We start from the raw sequence: 6,566 nt of genomic DNA, 5'->3' as shown, positions 1-6,566 counted from the left end.
CCAAAATCCAAGCCTTTTTACAGCCCCAATAATAGGATTCTAAATATATGTGACGAGTATTCCTTAAATACCAAAATTTCCTTTGGTGTCCGTGTATATGAACTATAAAGTATTCTGAGGAAAATCCAAATCATGATGTTTCCCAGTCGCCTCTCTCTTCTATGATTTGTGTTTAATCTGTAATTTTTCAGGCACGAAACTAATTTAGGGTTTTTCTTTTGGGTTCTGACCTGTATATTGCATCTCGGGTTTAAGATTAATGCTTAGATATTTAGGTTGTTTATATCGTTTGGTTTGGTCTGTTTTTTATGATTTCTGTGTTGTTAATGATCTATATTGATTTATAGGTTTAACCACTTTTTCTGATTTGTGTTCTAATATGTTATTGATTTCCGTGTTGTTAATGATCTATCTACAAAGTATTCAAATTACTGAATAGTTTACCTGTAATTGTATTGTTTATAAGAAAAAAAATTAGGCAGTTCTTTTTGCTACATTAACCATTGTAGACCAGATTGTTAGTATCATCAGCTGAAAATGATGCACCAAAACTGGTTGAACCAGTAAGCACCACAAAAATTTATCCATTTTTCGGTGGGTTGAAAAATATACTTAGCTGAAAATGTGGCTCCATAAGAGATTAAACTCTAATTAATTTTTAGTTTGTGTGTTTTAGAGAAAATAGTTGGGTTCACCGGTTCTGTAGAGAAAGAGGGCTTGAACTTTGAGGGTGTGCAGCAATGAAATTCATCACAACAGATTGGGTGATGCAGCACCATAAAAAAGGTTCCTGTCAGGCAATTCATACTTTCTTAAAGCTGATTTAAGGTGAATATATTCAAAAAATTCCCATTGGGGATTGCAATTTTTTTTTTTTGCTATTTTTTGATCCATTAATATGTTTTGATGTTAAAATGTCGTGTTTTATTGCTTATGCATGTGTGGCTGAACATATCTGCAGTTGAATATGAGAAGAAATGACAAGCACTGAATTTCGAGCATGGGCATGGAATGGAAAAGAATTTTTATGCAGTGGCTCGGTAGAAAAGTTAAGAAAGGAAATGGCTAATTCCAAAAAGAGAGCACGATCTTCGGTTGATGTTGGTAATGCAGGTCTCTCTTTATATCAAGCTGAATATCTAACTAAAAATATCCATTGAACTCAAGTCTTTGTTTTGATGAGTGTGTAGAGTTAAGTTAGTCTCTAAGTCCTGGTCTTATCATTGTTGGCATTTTACTTCTCTGCTTCCTTGCATGGGTATTTATACACATTCAATACATGGCGATCTACCCTACCACTTCTTTATATAAGATGAAAGACAAGGAAAATTTGCAATACTAACATTTCTACAAGAAAATATTTTAGTTTTTGGACATTTTTTCTTTTTTTTTTTGTCTCTTGAAAATTAATTTTTTTCTTTTGTTAGGAGATAGGAACCCACCATATACATGTAAAGTGGCCATAAACAGAATGAGTTAAATTTCTTATGTGGTAAGGACTTGGGAAATTGTAGTGTTAGGCTTAACAAACAACTTTTAACGCCGTCACACACTTGCTAACTACTTCTGTTACTCAGATGGTTTTACAGTTTGACTATGAGGAAAACACGCAGCTTTCTGTCGATAGAAGAAAATTGCTTAAACAGGTGTGATGGGTTCTTTGTTAATCATGGAATTGTGGTTGAACAGTAAGTAAGTTAAGGTTAGTCTTTTAGGCTTCTACACAATTTGATACCTCTCATGGTTCAATAAAGCATGAGATTTGCTTTTTGAATTTTAGTTAGGTGTCTGTGATTCAACCTTGCATATCATGGGCATAATTTGTAGGTTGCAGATGTACAAACTCATTGGAGCCGTAGGAATATCACTTAATTCGATGAGCATTAGTTAACTGCGGTTTTACTTGCTTTCAAAAGCACAATGACCCTACAGCAATTTGGGGCTACCATTATAAAGCATTAGATTTTGACGAATTATAAACAAAAATGATAAATTCTTATTGATATCATAAAGATTTATACATATAAGGAGGATGATGATAAGATAATTCTAGTGTTTTTCTCTTTTCTAGTGATGATTTTCTATTCTTGTTCTTGACTGAATTATTTTCAACCTGCCTCTCTCTTCACTATTTGAACCTTTATATAGCCGGTCATCATGGTAGAAGACAATTGAGTTCATGTGTAAATCTCTGTGAGTTGATGCCTGTCCATTTTGTCTTATTCGCCAGGCTTTGGGAAGATGTCGCTATCTATCGCATTGCAGCTTCGTGCTCTTCGTGTTGTGCTCGTCGTGTGGGTGTTCTCGTGTTGGTCCCCTTTGCCGCATTGTAGTACTTCTCCTAATTTCTCTCTTCGCTTATACCAGTAATTACTTTAGTGAGGGCGAGACTGTGGGTTAGTTCACTGCGATATTTCGCCCCTACATTTTTCCTCTTCTCGCGTTATTCTTCTGCAAGTGGAATAATGCGAGAATTCTTGGTAAATCTTCTTTATTCAATGTATCTCCGTGATTTACGCATATTTATTACACGTGTTGTCAACTTCCTTCTTTTCCGGCGGTGCGTCTTTATTGCTTTCCCTATATAAATACCAGAAGTGGTGAGGAACATTTTTTCATATTTCTCTTTCTCTTTAGCTTTTAGGGTTTTATGTGCTCTTCAAACTTCATGTTTTTTTATGATAGATTGTAGTATGCTTCTTCCTGCTGCTGTTGTATCACTTTTCCGGTAAATCATTGCCTCAGCCCTCCATGCTTTGTAATTTTCTCTTGCCTTATGAAATTCCTTATCTCATTTTGATGCTTTTCTTCTTTTGCAGGTCTAGATCTTGTTTTCATCATGACTGGGGGCCTTTTGCAGATGCGCTTTCATTCTTTGAGCATGATGGTATTTCCTCTCAGCTGTAAAATCCCCAATTTCATCCTCGGGTCACTATTTGGAAAGAGTTGTTTACCGAGCTTGTCAGTAGGATCGCTCTTCGGAAAGGGCTATCCACCGATCTTGTTGGAAGGATCTACTTCACTATGGTTCTCGCCCTGAGCTTGGAGTCATCTCTGGTCACTCTTCGGAATAGTTGAACCGTCGGGTCTTTTTGGAGGACTTATTTTGTTGCTCACGTCTTAGTTTGGAGTCGCCTTGTGGCGCTGATCCTAATTACTCCGGTGATACTGATCCCAGTTGCTCCAGCGGGTTTGATGTGCGGCTGGTGATGTGACTTCGCGTATGGAGATCTTAATCGCGTGTTTTTACGTGTCTTTGTTTATATTTTGCGGTTGCTTTCTGTATTCTAACCTTATAAACGAGCATGCATCTGAATAATCTAAATGATAAATTAATATTTTGATTGAATTTTTAAGTTTTGTGTGTTTCATGCTTGTGCAAAAATATGGTTAGGTATCTTCCAAGGATGTGGGAAGCACTTCTCACCTATCTGCCCTCGCTTTCTATCTCCGAGGAAGATTCTTAAATTTAGTATGCGAATGTAAATTTTGTTCATCAGCCTATGCTTTTAAGATGATCACATATAGACATGCGAGCATGCGAATGCGAAGATTATATAAACTCTGCGACTTCCTATGTTGACATATGTATAAAATAAGTTTTTAGAATGCGAACCCCGTGTGCGTGAATTGTGGTTGTGCTCTTAAGTCATGCTTTGGTTATTATAATATTTAAATCTGAGAGTTGGGTATACTTAGCTCGAGAGGAGTGTGTTTCTTTCCTTCCTAAATGTCCACTTGTGCTCCTTAGATTGCTTGTCTTCGTGTGATATTTATAGGTCTTAATATCCTCCTAGGTAAGGTCTTACTGCCTTCCCCACATAGAACTTTAAAGGACTTATGGCCGCCTTGGGTAGGGTCTTCCACCTGCTGGGCGACGAGATCTCAGTTCCATGTGCTCTTACGAGTCATTGGCCATCGTTCTCGCCTTATCAGTGTTAGTATTCTTACCTCCTCAGGTTATTCTGCGACAATGTACCATGCCTAGGTACTCCCGTGAGTAGAAAGCCACAATAAATTATCGTCTTTGACACAATCAACTCCCTAATGGAGGGTGTCGTCCATTTATATTCCCCCTGAATCGCCCCTTCAAGGAGGTCACCCCTAACCATATCAGTTGGGATCCACCCATCCGGTGATACAATGACCAGTGTTGTCGCAACCTCATGCTTTTAGCCTATGTGGCTTATTAGGTACAAGATCACACCCTAGGTAGGGTTTCTTTGGACCGAGTGTATCACAAGTTCTAGGCCATCTTCTATATCCACTAGCATGCTTTTACAACCCATATCGGAGAACTTATTCGCTGAGTGGCTCGTTCTCAGTGGCCTCCGATGGATAGGAATTTCGCCCCAATATAAGTAACTTTCCTGGGATCAGCAGCTATGACGCGCGTTAAGGCTTAAGGGTCTCCTCTTACACACTGTACAGTCATCCGGTCGCACAGTTTTGTGCGAACTAAGTTGACACGCCATAACTGTAGTCCCAGCTCCCTAGGTAGAGGTTTTAATAAGATCTCGCATCCCCATATTGAGGTCTTACGAGTAATATTTGTAGCTTCGATGTGTAGATTTTGATTTCGCCTTTGGCCTGCTCACTCGCTTTTTAAAAGAACTTGTTTCATATCTTCTGGGAACAAATGTCGAGTACATGAGTACATTGCATATCTTGTTGCTTCACGGGTAGTATTTCTTGAGATAGGTGTTATTCCATGGATGTGTGAGCGTATATTCTCCGTCCTTATCTGTTAGCTCATATGCTCCATTCCCCACAATGCTCTTCACGATATAAGGCCCTTCCCAATTTTTCGCGAGTTTTCCTCCTGACTCTCTTTGGTATGGTGGGATTTCGCTCAACACCAAACCTCCCACTTTGAAGTGCCTTGGTTTTACTTTTTTGTTGTATTCCCGCGACAGTCTTATGTGGTAGTTGATCATGTGCTGCAGCGCGATTTCTCTATTTTCTTCTGCGTCATCGAGTTTCGCCAATATGAGATTTGTATTTAAATTCTTCTCCCAAGATTCGCGCTTAGTGGTTGGTATGATAACTTCTGTCTACACCATATGTTAGACAGAAGGGCGACATTCCAGTAGCTTCCCGTTGCGTCGTGTTGTATGCCCATAGAGTGTTATGGAGCTGTTCGCACCATCCTTTATGATGACCATCGAGTTTTTTCTTCGAAATGTCTGCCAGGGTCTTATTAGTTGCCTCTGCCTGACCATTGCTCTGGGGGTATAGTGGAGTGGATTTTCCACTCTGGATTTTGAATACATTGAGTAACATGGCAATGTTCTGTCCTTCGAATTGCTTTCCATTGTCTGATACCAATTGTACCGGTATCCCGAATCTGCATATGATTTGTTAGAATATGAAAGAGAACAAATCGGAATCTCGGATGTGTTGTGTCGCCCTTGCTTCAACCCACTTTGTGAAGTAATCAGTTGCTACAATCAAGAATCTTTGTTGTTTACTGCCTGGTACGAGAGGTCCTAGTATATCCATGCCCCACTTCGCGAAGGTCCAAACACTTAACACGAAATTCAAGGTTCTTCCTGGTGTGTGGATGCGTTTCCCGTATCTTTGGCATTCTTCGCATTTAGTTGCGATATCCTTTGCAGATTCGTGCATGTGTGGCCAATAGTAACCTTACCCTATAGTTTTGAGAGCCAAAGACCTGGTTCCGCTGTGATTCCCAGCGTCCCCATAGTGTATAGCTTTCATAATCTCGATGCCTTCTTCTGGTGATAAGCATCTTAAAGTGGCCCTTGAAAGGATCTTCTGTATACTACTCCATTGCGTAGTTCATAATTTGTAGCTCTACTTTTGAATTTATGTGCCTCCAACCTATCGCGGGGTATCTCTCCATCTGGTAGATATTTGTGGATTTGGATCCTCCAGTCGGTCTTTCCAACGCTTCCAGTGTTATTTTCTACATTTATAACTTTTGCAGCACATCCTCGAACGTCGATTGATGGTTGCCTCAAACTTTCAATGCGAATGAATCTTGTTTCAGGGTTCACCATCATTAAAGTGATGAAGGCGAGAGCATCTGCATGTCGATTGTTTATCCGACCTATGTGTCTCCGTATAACACTTGAAATACGATCAGTGTATTGTTTCGCTAGTTGTGAATATCTTTGTAGCACGAGATCGTTGATTTTGTATCGCCCATCCAACTGGCGAATGACTAGCTGTGAATCACTAGTAAGCGTCTTCCAACCCCATTTCGACTTCCAATCTTAATCCGTGTATGACGGCTTCGTATTCAACCTCATTGTTCGTAGCTTCGAACTCCAACTTGAAACAGTAAACTATTATTTCCCCGGCTGGTGAGACAAAGACAATTCCTATCCCATTTCCATGACTGTTCACTTATCCATCCACAAATATTTCCCATCTTTTTGGGTTGTCCGCCTTAAGTAGGTCTTCCGGATTAGGAAGTTCTTCGTCGATATCCATCATTTCGCTCACGGGATCATCTTCTTATAGGGGAAATTACGCGATAAAATATGCTATTACTTGAGACTTTGGTGAGGATAAAACTTCGTAACTCAACCCAAATTGTT

The 6,566-nt window shown here is 39.5% G+C and overlaps 1 long non-coding RNA gene across 1 annotated transcript; it reads left to right on the top strand.

Moving 5' to 3' along the window:
• Positions 1-1,527: 1,527 nt before the first annotated feature.
• LOC113319740 lies at positions 1,528-3,356 on the top strand. Its single transcript, XR_003345777.1, has 2 exons — positions 1,528-1,702; positions 2,231-3,356. It is a non-coding gene; the product is annotated as an uncharacterized LOC113319740 (long non-coding RNA).
• The last annotated feature ends 3,210 nt before the right edge of the window (positions 3,357-6,566 follow it).

This window comes from Papaver somniferum, chromosome 10 (assembly GCF_003573695.1).
Source record: "Papaver somniferum cultivar HN1 chromosome 10, ASM357369v1, whole genome shotgun sequence".
NCBI lineage: Eukaryota > Viridiplantae > Streptophyta > Magnoliopsida > Ranunculales > Papaveraceae > Papaver > Papaver somniferum.
This window is presented reverse-complemented; position numbering and strand designations above follow the sequence as displayed.